Raw genomic sequence first — 14,052 nt, forward strand, 5'->3', positions numbered from 1 at the left:
ATGGAACATTATAACTAGCATTGAGAAAGTATCGAAATGAGTCAAATTTATCCTGGCACAACAAGTTGGAATAAAGATTGTCATCTAAATGTTTCAGACATGCCTTAGAAGATTCTTTCTTGTATTTGCATGAAATCTGGAAAGATGATGTGTACTGGACTTAAAGTTCTTACAACAAAGATAACAAGAACTGTTCTTCTGCACCAAAAGGTGAAATTATTCAAACAACTCTTTAAATTAGCCAACCGTTATAAAAAATGCCATTTGACCTAAAAATATTTACATGTGATCAATAGAATAACAAACGAGTACTCCTCTTAACCCCAACTAGACCAGGCTTTTTTGGCTGCTCTGTGGGGGGGGGGGGTGCCCCGGGAGCCACTTACATTGACGAGTGGATACCATGCGCGACCTAAAAAACAGGTAAAAAGGATGTCTTTTTAACGACATGGCACGTTGCGTACGTAACGTGATAATGGTGTAAAAAACACAAATATAATGAAAAAAGGGTATCTATTTCGCTAGGAAAATCATGTGTTTAGGGTCAAATTTGCGGGGACGATAAAACACAATAAAAATGTTTCATAAAGGATGTCCTTTTTGCCCTAACACTTCGTGTTTAGAGTCCGATTTGCACGTAGAGTAGATGGGGTCGTACCAAACCAACTAAGGTAAAGCAGACAACCGAAGGACCCATAACAATAAAACATTCCTGTACTTGTTTAGGGGTTCATTTCAGGGAATATTTGCCAAGAGTATCGTTTTGTTTCCAATAGTTGTTAAGGGTAGGGTTTCACACGCCAATACTTGTTAAGGGGTGCATGTTCCGAATATGGAAATTACGTGTTTAGGGTGCTTTTCGAGACCCCATGGTCGCGCATGGTATCCTCGTGAATGGAAGTGCCCCTCCCCCTGCCGATCACGCGAGCAATTTGCACGCTGGTAGTGTGCGATGTAATCTACAAGGCTGTATGGTAAAATTTTCCAAATAATGATATTATTTTATATGAATTAATTTATGGGTAAATCATATTTTTTTGCTCTAATTCACTTCATACCATAAAGCTCCCAGAATGCTAATTTTTGGTAAAAATATTCTTTGTAGCATTCTTAACAATCGCAATTGAAAAAAACTTCAGTTTGGAAATCAATTTCTTATGTATTTTATTGTTTTAGGAATTTCTTTGTTTTTCAACCTTTTTTTCACCAGATTTATATTATAGCACAGCCTGTTTGAAGCATATAATTCTGCTAAAATCAATTGACTTCTGCAGTTTAAAGTAAAAATCATAGCTTTATGAATAAGATGAGAAAACTCAATCACGTTTTGGAACAATTTTTGGTCAGACATGAACTTACGAAATGTTGCATAATTTCGGGACAACGTACCTGGGCATCGTAAATTTGGTCTCAAAAGATGCGCGAGACTTAGTATAAACTCTTGAGAGTGGCAGGGTCAACAAATCTCCCGCGGAGGAATGATCGCAGATAATGTTGGGGGAAGGTTGTTTTAAACCCCCCCCCCCCCCTGGCCTGGTTAGGGTTAAGAAGGGGAAGTAGGTGTTAATTAGCACCTTTTTCATATACTTGCTCACAAAACCTAAAATACTGTATGTAAATGTCAATGAAAGGCTGCCAATACAAGGTTTAAAGGCAAGGTTCATCCTGACATTGCATGTTAGTTGGTGAAAATCCACCAAGAATAAGAGTTATGAAGTTTTAAATTTGTGACTTCACATGCGAGCAGCTCCCCATATTTTATGTGATATCAATTCTATACAAGTGCCTTTTCTAGGGAAATTGGAAAATGATTTTACCTGTGGATTCAATGTTATCAGAAACATTATTTCATACAAGCTTCTGATAAAAACCCATTTAATTATCATGAAAACCATTAAAAAATGGCAATTTATGGAATTTATATTACATGATTGACATATTGGGAGCTGCTTGCATGTCATGTCACAAATTTAAAACTTTGAAGCCTCATAACTCTGTTATTCTTTGATATTCGGCAAACTTTAATTTATTAATTTCTCTCATGGTTCTCCTTAAAACAGACTTGATGTCAGGGTGAAATTAGGTCCAAGGGTGCCACTGTGCAATCACTCCCAGGTATGGAATGCGCCATTGTCAATTCCTGTTCATCTTCTTTTTGTTCATGCTCCTTCCTAAATAAAGTGCAAAACAAAGAATCGAAGGGGGTAGAAGACCAATCACACAGACATCTAGTTGGATAATCTGTATTATACCTTACATACTAAGAGCAGGGTTGGTAATACAGGAGTGGGAAATACATGATATTTCGAAAATCATAATGACAAGGGTTCACAAAACATCAAATTACATCATTCTACCAAAAAAAAGAAATATCCAATACAATGACACTTTGGCTATATCACTGAAATTAAAGATCTAAATTGTTCTATTCTTTTTGGGCCATCATGTATAATGAAATGGGCAAGTGAATCTGGTCAACTTACGATTTTCAGCATGGGAAATCATGCGGCTCAGATTTTTTAATTGTGGTATTGTTAGCCAATATCTTCAAAGGGATGGTCAAAAGCTGAAAATATTCATGTCTTAAATACATAGAGTAGAATTCACTGAACAAAATGCCGAAAATTTCATCAAAATCGGATAACAAATAATAAAGTTATTGAAGTTTAGCAATATTTTGTGAAAACAGTCGTCATGAATATTCATTAGGTGGGCTGATGATGTCACATCTCCACTTTCTGTTTTCTTATGTTATTACATAAAACCATATTTTTTCATTATTTTATACTTGTGTGAATAATACAATGTATGTCTCCTTTATAATGAAATAAGTTGCAGCAATCAATATCTAATGCACTAAATGAAATGTCAATCCAATTTTTCTAGTTCTTGGAGGAAAAAAATTGAATAAACCTATTTTCATACAATAAAATACAAAAGAACAAGTGGATATGTGACGTCATTAGCCCACTTAATGAATATTCATGACGACTATTTTCACAAAATATTGCTAAACTTTAAAATTCAATAACTTTGTTATCCAATTTGATGAAATTTTTGGCAGTTGGCTCAGTGAATTCTACTCTATAAATATTTTCAGCCCAGACCATCCCTTTAAGAAGGACTTCTATTGCTCCCCCCCACAAAATAAATAACATTGATAACGTTGATCTCATTACATTATTGAGGTAAAACCATAGGAGGTATTTTTCTGAGTTTAGAGAACTGCATTTAAGGAGATTTCAAGTCTTCGCAAGATGTGCAGTTTTGCATAGACATCCAACAACCATGACATACATGCAGAATAGGTATTGACTAAGTCATTGTGTGAACTTATTCCATTGTTATGATTTGCGCTACAGAATTGAGATAGTATCAGGATTATTAGATAGAACAAATACAGTCAGATAGCTGCCCTGAACAGATTTCAATGTTGGGGTCAAAATTTTACTTGCCCACATTAATTTTTTTTTTTTTACCTTTTTGGGTAAGCAACTTAAGCACTTTGATATTTTCACTTGCCTTGGTCAAGTGAGCATGTGCTACAGTCAAACCTAAGTGCTCTCAAAGATTGCCAACAGTAACGTTCTAATATTGTTTAGGAAAATCAGAGCTTTAACCTAAATTGGCCAAAAAATAAATAAATATATAAATAAATAAATAAATAAAAACTTTGAAAAAGTAAGATGATAATCAATACTTACTAATTGGAGATTGATGAAAGATTCAAGACTTTGAAGTACGGCACATTTAATTTGCCTCATTCCCCTTTCGTTCTGCCGATCAAAATCCCAGGAAGTACTGAAAGCCAAATTTTCTTCATTGTTGACCTGTATAAATGAAAATACGGTTTGAGCAAAGAAGTGACCGGTGAAGGAAGGGAAAACAAAATAAGAATGGGAGCAAAGAAAATAGGAAAGAAAGATGAAGGTGAGGAGATATCAGCATTTTCAAACTAAATGTGTTTGCCTGCAAGTGAGATTCAATCTTACAAGTGGAATGGGTACAAGTATATAATTGAGATATTATAAGGATTGAAGGTAATAAAGGGATTCACCATGGTGATTTCAGCCAAAATGTGTATCACCCATTAATATACAACAAAATCATTTTATATTCAAAAGGCTTGTTGACCCCTGCCTGTGACCTTGGAACTGGAGGTGACCTTCAAATCTCTGAAGAACATCATCTCTCTTAGATTGGTAACAATTTATGAGTGATGATAGAAATTTAAACAAACAAACCAAAATCCAAACAATGAGCTCCAAAAGTTCTTCAACCCCTGCTGTAACATTTGACCTGGAGGTGACCTTCAACCCCCCCCCCCCACTCCCCCGGGGACATCTTCCATCCAAGTTTGGTAAAAAAATGGGCATACACTGTACATGGATCAAACGTTATGAGCTGTAATACAAAACTTGCCCTAATAGGCTTAACTTTGACCCATGCTCGTAATCAGCCTGACCCATGAGGTGACCCTCATGTTTGGTAAAATTGAAATAAATTTGCATATAACCATGCTTCTCTCCAAGTTTGATTAAAAGCCTTGATAAGTACAAAGTTATTCAAGTTTTGTCAGTGTTCCCAATTGAAATTCCTGCAATGCATTACTGCTACACAATCCGGGGGGGGGCACTCGACCCAAAAATTGGTGGGGTGTGCCGCGGGCGAGACAAAAAACGGGGGCCTTGGAGTGGGCTAATTGTAAAAAGGAGGGTCCTCGGAACGGGCTTCAGAACTACAAATGTTTGTGAAATCGGGGGTCCTTGGAACGAGTCGCCTGCATGTGAGTGCCTTCATGCATCCCTATGGAACAGGCATACGTGCATGCAGCTAGACCGGCAGCATGGGCGGCGGGTGCGCTAGCACAGAGGCAATGGTCAGACAGCGTTCATTGCAGCGGCTGCTTTTTCAAAATTACGACTCATTGTAGCAGATCGATCGGAACGGCATAACAGAAAATATGCGAAGTTTTGGAGCGGATTCCTTTTTCACGAGAAGAAAATAATATGCCTTGGAGTGGCTTTCTTTGTTCTTTTTCTTAATAGGCTAAAAATGCTATGCCTTGGAACGGAAATTTGAGTGTAAGAATGGGGGTCCCCTCCGCTGCACATACCCACTATGCATTATATACTGAGTGCCCCCCCCCTACACAATAATGCAATAATGGTGAATAATGCTGATAATGCTGTGCGCAGTGTTCAGCTGGTATTATGTTGAGAGTCAATTATCTCTCTTAATGGCTTGTGCAACACGATAGTAAAAAAAAAGGGTCTGTGTTACTTCCTCTTCAGAAATCATTACTCTGAATTGGTGTATGTTACTGTAGAACATCACTTGCTTGTTTCGATGAGGTCCATTAACTATACTAATTATGTTGGACAGGATTCGGTGTACATAAGAACACTGATTTCACTTTAAATTGTAAGCATTGTTATTCTTACACACCTGGAGAGGAAATATCCTCTTTTGCAGTTTAAATGCTAATTGATGCAGCTTTCTAAGTCTTCGCACTGCTACTGTAAGTTTGAATTGAGTATAACTATAAGACTAAAACTTACTCTGCGTCATTTTCTGGTCCACTCCAGCCCCTAGGATCTTTCTATACCCTGGATTAATCTTCTCCGCAAATTCCAAAGTCTGCCTGGACAACTTTGGCCACATTGTGAAAAGGGCACCAGGAGCTGCATCAATTGTTAAATCAAAGTCTTGATCAATCTGAAAATGAAATAAGTATTTATATATAAGCTGTATAACACATAATACAATTACCAGCAATACCATGTTTTCATACATTACCGGTACATTGTAATTAAAGTCATGCTAAATATTGCTCATTAAATAAAAAAATAAAACTTATCAATGTTTGTAACAAAAACCCTAGGTCACATGCACACACTGCACAAATCAAGTAAAGTCTAGTGAGCTTTGACATTGACCTTTCTAACTAACCATTTATCACATTTTTAAAAATATTGATCACTATTAGAGTAATTAACCACTGGAGGAAAATACTTAGTATTTGCAAAATGAGGGGGGGGGGGGAGTTAGGTGGGGAAATTAATATCCCCCCCCCCCCCGCCAGAGATTGACATTCATGGGAAGAAGACGTAACTTAATCTTTCCAATCGGATTTCAGAACAACTTTTCCACTAATCATAGAATTATGACAACTAAGATGCAACTGAATTTTTAACACTGAGGCAGAGTAAGTGATCCTATGATCTTGCACTATATTCTCAAGCAAGAAAGAGAATAATTTTGGAAATTCATAACCAAAAATGCTTCGTTCAACTTCAAACAATTAAATTATTTTTTTTTTCATAATGCGAATCCACTGCACTAAGTAATCAAGTTATTTTACCATTCCCAAAAGCTGTAGATATTTGTCAAGAATTTCTGCTGTGCTTGGTCGCGGGTTTCCTCTAGTCAACTCATATCTCAGTACCGAGGTTCGTCACATTAACAACAATGTTGTCAGGTGATGAGTAATATTGCATCCAGTAGGTGACTTCGTGCTCATCTTCTGCAACATTTAACTGTGATAAACATGAATCAAAGATCAAGAATAGTAACATTAATTATTACACAAGTTATCTGACTATTCTATAGAGAACTGATGGAATAAGTGGATAAATTGTAGAAATTCTCAATAAAAAATTCCCTTGTGCACAGTGGGGAATTTACATGAAGTCAACCTAAATGTAATTCCTGTATCTCAGATTCAAAATTAGTTTCTGATCATTCACAAACTGTACATACATCTGCAATTACAATGTAACATTTAGATCTGTTGCTATTTGCATGTAGGCCTTTCCTCGCTAGGCTGGCCAATAATAAGGGACTATTGGCCAAGCTAGGCCAGGATTTAGATCTAGGTTTGGACCTATAGTATAGACCTAGATTTTAATGGGGTTTAACATACACATATGTAGACGTACAAAATTGAATAAAGTTGACTAGAAATAGATCTAGCCAGGCCTACATTACACGTAGGCTATGTGCTTGATCATGAGGACGGCCCAGTCCGAGCTTGTACCGGACCCGGTACCTCGCGCATATCGCATCCGCATGCGATCATCGGCAGTGAATTATTTATGTGTGCTGAGGATCTTCATCACAGTTCATGTAGGCTATAATTCAAATCACCAATTTTGAGACTAATACTAATAGAAGCATGGAAAGAAGTGAAACTTTGTGTAAAGATCGCGATGTTGCATGAATTTCATATTTCACCCCCATAAAATCCCACCTTTTGTCACTCAGAATATCAGATCGAGTTCATGGTCTCGAAGTTCGTGTAAGTGGAGCATGGTGTAGGCCCTAGTGGTAATTAAGTGGAGTACGAGTGGATCCTGCACGAACTTCGCTCAAGGTACCATAGTCTGCGCACATGCGTATCTGCGCAATTCTAGTAGAATCTATAAGATACGCAATGCAAACTTTACACATCTAATGCATAGACAGATATTTATTGCAAAATCCGACTCAGATCACAAAGGTGGAAAAATAACCCTATGACAGCCTCAAAATGCAGCCTTTCTCATCAAAATCTCCAAATCACGTGCAAAAGTGAATGGGTGCGCAGACTGGGGCACCATTTTTTTTTCAATCTCAAAATGACTGCCGGCCGAGCCGAGGTTTTTCCAATAAAATCATAGGCCTATATATTTGACTTGGCGACCATCATATAGAAATACACACGTACATGCACACACAATAAAACCACTGCAACAACGGTTACAATGCATTGACTTTTGAGATTATTCATGAACATTCACTCGAAATCAAGCACTGAATTTACCTCTAAAGATTGGAACTAAATGTGGGAAGTCCCACTCCTGAAGCAGGTTTGTCACCCCCAAATCTTTCATTTTCTAAAACGGAGATTAAACACGATTTTTCCAGTGCACTGCAGCAGTCTCCGAGTCGAACATACTCAACGCCATCTTCCGACCACTAGCATAGCACTGCGCACGCGTACGCATGCGCTTTACATGTGCCGGTATCTTGTACAACCCCCTGTTCAAGCCTTCTGTCTACGGACCTTAAACAGGTCAATTCGCCGTGTTTTATACCGATATTTATCAAAGCTTAAACATGTGCTGTTCAAAAAATTATACAGCACCTCTTATACAGCGATATTTTGTACAGCGTTTTTACTGTGTATCTAATAATCTTCTCTGTCTCTCTCATTCTTTATCTAACATATATCTATCTCAAATTCTCTATCTATCTCTCTATCTATCCATCCATCTGTCTGCATGTCTTTCTCTATTTTTCTCTCTCTCTATACCTACCTATGTAACTACAGTATCTATCTGTTAATTTGTCGCTCTTCTCTCTCATTCTTGATCTATCTGACATCTATCTATCTCTCAAATTCTCTATCTCTCTATCCATCTATCTATCCATCTGTCTTTCTCTATTTCTCTCTATCTATTTATCTATTTTTTTAACTAGAGTATCTATCTATCTGTTGATTTGTTAATAATCTTCTCTGTCTCTCTCATTCTTTAATTATATATTTAATATCTCTCTCCCTCTCTATCTATCTATCTACCTACCTATCTATCTATCCATCTGTCTTTCTTATTCTCTCTATCTATTTATCTATCTATTTTGTAACTTATCTATCTGTTAATTTGTTAATATTCTTTGCCTCTCTCCCTCTTTATCTATCTAACATCTATCTATCTCTATCTGTATCCATCTGTCTGTCTTTCTCTATTTCTCTCTATCTATATATCTATCTATCTATGTATCTATCTATCTGTTAATGTGTCTATCTTCTCTGTCTCTCTCATTCTTTATCTTTCTGTCTCTCAAATTCTCTATCTCTCTCCTTCTCTAGCATCTGTCTGTCTTTTTCTCTCAATCTCTTTGTCCGTCCATATTTCTATCTACAACATCTCTCTCTCTCTCTCCATCTATCTATCTATCTATCCTTCTCTCTCTCTCTTTCTCTCTCTCCCCCTCTCCCTCTATATATCGACCTCTCTGTCTCTCCCCCTCTCTCTATTTATCTATCTATCCATCCATCTCTCCCTCTTTCTCTCTCTTTCTATCTATCTATCCACCTCTCTCTCTCTCTATTTCTATCTATCTATCTGTCTATCTTGTCTCTATCTATTTATCAGTCTTCTATATCTATCTTTCGGCAGCTTCTAAGTGTATCAATCCATCAAACTTCAATTTGTCTTTCCATTATAAGTATCTGTTTATTTTGATTTTGTCTGTCATTCTATTCATTTAGTTGATAATTTATTTTTAGAAAAAAAACTATCATAAACAACGCGACTGCAAAAGCATGTTCGGATTTCACTCCTGACTGCCGCTCTCTCTGTACATGAAGTGCCGAGGAACTCTGTGCTCTGACCAGTAACTGTGCAAATTGCATGCGGTGGTGGACTCGCCTGTGTCGCACGCTGCATGCAAACAGCGACGTGTGTAGACTCTTCACTAGTCGCTTTTTGGCTACTTTTCCGGAAAATGCCTTCGCCAGGGTGTAAAACGGAAACGCGCGGCCCGCGCTTAGTAACAATTCGTTGGCTTAGTATCCCAAATTTAATGTGGCTACCAACGAACGTAGAGGGCAGCAACACACGGCAGTGTTGCTTTTAGGAAGGTCCACTCCGCTCAGATATTGTGACCACTTAAGCCCCGCCCCTCACTCAGCGCACTTTTTTGGTAGATTGTAGAGTTGATTTTTTTCGTTTGTTGGATTTCATTATTTTTTAATGATACTGAAAACTCCACGAAATAATGCTTAATATTATTTTATATACAATCATTTATTTTTTTAAAAACGTAAGACAAAACGTAATCAAAGTTCTTTTTGTTTGCACGTCAATAGAAATACATAGTCCGATGAACTTGTATAACCCCTTTTCTGCTTAATTTCGCTGCCCCTACCAAGCTACGCCAGAGCCAATACCTTGATCTTCTGGCATGGCCGCGCCGAAACTTCCGGGACGCGTATTTTTTTTTTACACCACTGCTCCGCCAAAATATTGAAAAACCCCACAGAAACGGCTCGCGCTAGAGTCTAACACGTTGACCACACACGTTTCGTCGTACACATCTTGATTTCGTTCAATATGGTCATACAAAACAAACCTTATGATTTCAATATAGATATATAGCTTTTTAAAAGCGTTTAGTTTGTAGGGACCTAATCGCACTTATGGCACCTCCAGACATTCAGATACATGAAACAAAGAACTAGCGAGGGTTAGCTGCAGATAGACAAGATTTCTTTTCTTCGTCGATTAGAATTTTCACCTCTCTGATCTTCAGCACTCACCCTCTCTCTCTGAGTCTCTCCAGCATTCTCCGTTCTGATTTAGGCGACAGTGGTCTCTGCATTGTCCTCTTGCTTTTTGCCCAATACAAAAAATACTTTATTTTGTTGTCATTAAATCCCATTAAATTAGGCACAATCACTTTGTCGATAAATTTGGTCTGTAATTATTGATAAGTACACCTTGATACCTTTGCTTTTCTCTAGTTAATTACACAGCACATAGGGACTGCTTCTGCAGTGATATGCGCTCTAGAAATATGATTTTATATTAGTCATATTTTGATCATTATCATTATCATTTTTATTTGGCAGATACGATCTTCTCTCTACCTCTCTATTAATTCTTTCTTTCTCAGTTTTTTAAAGGAAAGTCTACGCCAAAATAACTTTTTTTTTCAACGGGACAAGAAAAATCAGATTGACAGAAAGGGCATAAAAAGTTTGAGGGAAATCGGACAACTAATAAGAATGTTATGAATTTTCAATGAAGTGAATATCACCAAGCGATTACCAACTTGCTGACATCATAGGTGCACGACTAACCATAGTTCATTAATCATTACTACAAAATTTATTTTTTTTCGAAATTTTGATTTCCTCAAAACTTTTTCCAGGATATCTAGATGATAGATATGCTTTTCATGTTTCCATTATTACAGACTTTATAGTTCTATTTAACAACCTTGAAAATATGAATTTATGATTCAATATTTATAATAATTGAGTGATTAAAGGTGTAAAAATATAGTCAAGCTCAATATTTTGAGTTCATTATATTTTAAGAAGGCCTACATAACAATTTATGTAAGGCTTGATTCGAGTTCTGAAAAAATCATGTGATGGGTCAAATAATGATTTTTTTTGCAGTATAAATACATTTGTAAACAAAATAAATGGTTAGTGGTGCATCCATGACTTCATGAAATCGGCAATTTGTCATGTGATTTCCCCATATTTTCATGTGATTAAAATTTCATAAATATTTAGATGTCCAATGAACGTTTTCGTTTTGTTCATCTGATTTTTCTGCTTGGGTAGACTCTTGTTTTGTTCCCCCACCCCTCTTGCTTAAGGTCCATTTCTTTTGATTTTTTTTCACAATATATTTTTTTTCCAAATCAATCTCCTTGTATCTCCTAGCTCTCCCCCTTTATCTCTATTCCTTCGCACTCCCCACCCTTATAGCTTCTCTTCTCTTTTCGGGCTCTTTTCATCTTTCTCAGATCACAGCTACTACTGAACTTTATCCAACAGGTGCACTACGTACAAATTGCTGCAAATGTATACTCTGTACGTGATTCTGAAAAGTATTTAAGGTTGGGAAAACCTCAGAACAAGTCAATACTAGAAGGCCTATATCAGTGGCGTACCTAGGATTTTTCACGGGGGGGGGGCAAATTCGTCCGCCCAAAAATTTGACAAGCAAAAAAAAAAAAATAAATAACTAGGTCTTCAACCACAAATATAGGATTTCGTACCAGAAAAAAAAATTGACAAGCAAAAAAAGGGCTTCAAGCTCGTCAGGGGGGGGGGGGGGGCAGGGATACGTCCCTTGCATGGTTTGTGACTCGTCAGGGGGGGGCAGACTGCCCCCCTGCCCCCCCCCCGTAGGGACGTTAGTGAGGCCTATACAGTGCGTATCAAAAAAAAGTTTACACTTTGAAAAAGCCCTGGGAATTTAAAAATACACAACATGTGGGTAATTTGTTCACATACAATCCTGAGTTTGGGTCTAATCTATCCAATGAAAGTAAAAGTTTTGACAGAATGTTACACTTGAGTGAGCACTGTCCATTTTTGTAAAGCTCGCAGAAATCTGTTTGCGCAGAAATGCCCGTTTGTACGCTGTGTCAAGGGGAAAGACTGAAATCAAACTTACCCTGTGAAACATTTCTCATACATTTCCCTTGCACTTTTAGTCAATTGAAATAAAACGGATACATTCAAGCATTTTCTAACAATTTTGCCACCCAAATTGAAATTTTATCACTTAGTATACACAACTTTTACCATGTTTGTGCCTGCTGGATCTGAGGACATAGCTGAATCTGAACCAAAGTTTATATCAGACATCTCTAGCACTTTTTCACTACGTTTTTATCATTTAAAGTGGGTTTACATTTCATTTTTTATTTAATACTTGTTTCTCCACACCTTTTCCAAGCTTGACAACGATTAAAAAAATGAAAATCAAGCCTAAGACATTTCATGTAATTCACAGCTCAGTGTAAAGCAAATATCGTCCCGATGGCCTCGCTGTGTGGGGGAGTGGGGTGTGGCGCAATGCACTCCTCGAAGTGGTTTGGGCAAAGAAACAAGTTAAATAGGTAAAAGATATCTTCAAATCAATTTTACTAGCTAAATTCCACGTGTTATTCATGATTAAGGTCTACTTTTAATGGCATAACTAATTCAAAGTTCTGCGCAAATCATTTTTCACTAACTTTTCAAAAGTAAGTGGTGCTCACTCAAGCGGAAATATTTTTCAACAGTTTTTATCGTCATTTGCTTAAATGGACCTGTATCAATGTTAAAATGTGAAAAAATCTTCAGGATATTACAAATGTATAATTTTACAGGATTTTTTCTAAGTGTAAACTTTTTTTTGATACGCACTGTATAGGGGAAGGCGGGTAAGTTGTGACAGTTTTTGCTTTTTGCATGTTAGAATTGATATGATTAATAATCTTGTCGAAATAAGTACCTTGCCTTGAAATTTAATTCTTCTGAAATATTTTCCACCTATATATAACTTTCTATCCCCACACTGAAAGTCATCGTGACCTTTGAAAAAAAATGATGTCAAATGGCTCAACTTGCCCCATATATGGGGTAAGTTTGAGCCACTTCTGGGGTAAGTTGAGCCACAAAAACTATGTACAAAATGTATGAGGGGAGAACCAGCATGTCAATTTATTTGTTTAAAGTCTTTTTACTTGCTAATTCTCTATAAATACTAAAATCCTTTAAAAGGAAAAGAGTAGTCATGTAAATTTGCTCCTTTCAGCCAGCATTTCAATCGATTTTTATGGTTTGTTTGTTTTTTAAGATATATTACCATAGGAATTACCATGGCTCAACTTGCCCCATGCTGTTCGGCTCAACTTACTCCAGTCCGAACTTAGTGCGATAATTTTGTATCCACACATTTATTATGCATATAAAAGACTATGAAAAGAATGAAGATCCATACATGGACTAATAATGTTGTTATCATGTCTTTATCATATTTAAAGACGTGTGTGTTTATAAAGCACTTATCTATTTCACACTCTTTTTTACTTTTTTGGCTGAAATTCATATTTTACCCTCTAAAAAACTACTTTTTGTTTCAAAGTTGAAAACAATGTGGTGGGGTAAGGGGTTATGCTATGGGTCATCAATACATAACACCACCACAATGTCTGACTCATTCATTACTGGCCTGGGGCTGGTGGCTCAACTTGCCCCTTTGCTCAACTTACCCCGCCTTCCCCTACTGTAGGAAAAATACTAAAAGTGCCCTCACCACACTTTCTTTCAGCAAATTCAATTCGCCACAAGACTTTGAATAGACAATATCCTTTACATCTTCATTGTCAATACAAAATCAGCTCAGTTACAAATTAAAATGGTTTTTAGAACCTTTTTCCATAATATCAACAATAACCTTAAGAAAATAATGTGGTAACGGGATGATTTCAGGTGGTTTTGGATAATTCATTCAACTTAATACACCGGGTTCATACACATCTCACGCGGGAATT

At 36.9% G+C, this 14,052-nt stretch overlaps 1 long non-coding RNA gene across 1 annotated transcript; it reads right to left on the reverse strand.

Moving 5' to 3' along the window:
• Positions 1 to 1,353: 1,353 nt before the first annotated feature.
• LOC121414448 lies at positions 1,354 to 8,161 on the reverse strand. Its single transcript, XR_005969861.1, has 5 exons — positions 7,805 to 8,161; positions 6,365 to 6,539; positions 5,562 to 5,718; positions 3,705 to 3,830; positions 1,354 to 2,171 (listed from the first exon to the last, which is right to left on the reverse strand). It is a non-coding gene; the product is annotated as an uncharacterized LOC121414448 (long non-coding RNA).
• Between the last annotated feature and the right edge of the window lie 5,891 nt (positions 8,162 to 14,052).

The sequence above is a fragment of the Lytechinus variegatus genome, chromosome 4 (genome assembly GCF_018143015.1).
Source record: "Lytechinus variegatus isolate NC3 chromosome 4, Lvar_3.0, whole genome shotgun sequence".
NCBI classification, from domain to species: domain Eukaryota; kingdom Metazoa; phylum Echinodermata; class Echinoidea; order Temnopleuroida; family Toxopneustidae; genus Lytechinus; species Lytechinus variegatus.